Below are 1,993 nucleotides of genomic sequence, written 5' to 3' on the forward strand. Positions count from 1 at the left end.
AGTTCTGACAGGGACTAGAAAGAGAGAGCATATTTCTCCTGTTTTGGCTTCCCTTCAAACCCAGAATTGAATTCAAAATCCTGCTCCTCACATACAAGGTCTTGAATAATCAGGCCCCATCTTATCTTAATGACCTTGTAGTACCATATCACCCCATTAGAGCACTTAGAGCAAAATCCTGATCCTGAATCCTCCCGTAGTTATGCTGCGATAGACGTAGGCTGCCGGGGATTCCCATGATGCATTGAGTTTTTCCTTTCCAGTCACCTTTCTCACTCACTATGTATTAATACAGCGGTCCCCAACCCCCGGGCCTCGGTACCGGTCCGTGAGTCGTTTGGTACCGGGCCACGAGAGTTGAGAGTTGAGGCTCAGGTGTGAAATGTATGGTTTTCAGGATTTTTATCGGTTTTTTAGTGTTATTTTGTCATCGTTTTTATCGTTAACTCTGTTTTCCTGGGTCTTTTCACGTGTGTTATGAATAAATCTTCTTTTTTACGGTACCGGTACTAGGCCGGTCCGTAAAAATATTGTCGGGCATGAACCAGTCCGTGGCGCTTAGGGACCGCTGTGTTAATAGACCTCTCTGCATTGAATCATATCTGTTATTAACCTCTGGCTCTCTTCCACAGCATGTCTTTTATCCTGTCTTCCTTCTCTCACCCCAACCGGTCGCAGCAGATGGCCCCGCCCATCCCTGAGCCTGATTCTGCTGGAGGTTTCTTCCTGTTAAAAGGGAGTTTTTCCTTCCCACTGTCACCAAAGTGCTTGCTCATAGGGGGTCATATGATTGTTGGGTTTTTCTCTGTATCTATGAAGCCCCTTGAGGCGACTTTTGTTGTGATTTGGCGCTATATAAATAAAATTGAATTGAATTGAATTACGGACTAAACCTGGGACATTTGTGGCCCCAGTGCATGTGCCCTATCTGCCTTGTTGGTGTCCTTGATTTTTAAAAGTAAAATGTCTTATTATGCTATAAATAACGCCAGAGAGTGAAATCTGTGCTGATCCTAATACAAATACCTGAAGACAAAGTGCCTTGGTTGTTTTCGATTGTTCTTTTCATCAGACATAATAACTACTCAGATCTCCTGGACTTCTTTCTTTCTTTCTTTCTTTCTTTTCATTCCTGAAGACATGCACATCTTCAGGAACAAAGCTACAACCCAGATGACATTGTCAAAAGTGTCTTTAACTGAGCTTTGAGAAAAGGTGGACTGCTGAATGAAAGTAAGATTTGCATTTGGTTTGGAAATCAAACTCCTCGACCAATACTTAATATTCCTTTTCCATATTTTCTAACACACACACACACACACACCAACAGATATTGTGTATATATAAATGGTGAATGCTCATATCGAACATGGGCCAAGTTTCAAATAATGAGGTCAGTATATGTACAAGTAATCCCTGCTCCAAGCACAGAAGTACCACCCACCTGCTATTCAAAACTTCTGAGGAGCAGCCAATAAGACAAAGGTTGGCTCAAAGAGAGGACAGCTAAACTGGCATATTTCAAATGGAAGATAAATTGAAGGACTGCACCAAGACTCAGTATAGGATAAATAAGCATATTTTCAGCAATGAATCACACAAATTTGCTGTAGTGCACAAATTAAAGTATGGAGCTGGAAATAAACATAATTAGCTCGCTTTAAGGGACTAAAACATCTCTAGATTGTATTTTGAATAGATCATGAGTGGTCCATTTTTTTTGTTATTTGCTATAATAAAATCCCCCTCATAATGTAGTGAAGAGTTGCCAAGGCCATCTATCTGCAGCCGTGGTTTTTAAGATGCGGTACTTTTTAAAATACACACAGTGGGACACTGCCATGGACTGGTGACCTGTACAGGGTGTACCTTGCTCAGTCTGTGACAGCTGCTCCAGCCCTTCATGACCCTGAATCAGATACACCATTAAAAAGGGGGTGGATGGATTGACAGGGGATCAGAGGTATGGTGGACTGTAACTAAATAATTAAAT

Source organism: Rhamphochromis sp. 'chilingali' (genome assembly GCF_963969265.1).
Source record: "Rhamphochromis sp. 'chilingali' genome assembly, chromosome: 13".
Classification (NCBI taxonomy): Eukaryota; Metazoa; Chordata; class Actinopteri; order Cichliformes; family Cichlidae; genus Rhamphochromis; species Rhamphochromis sp. 'chilingali'.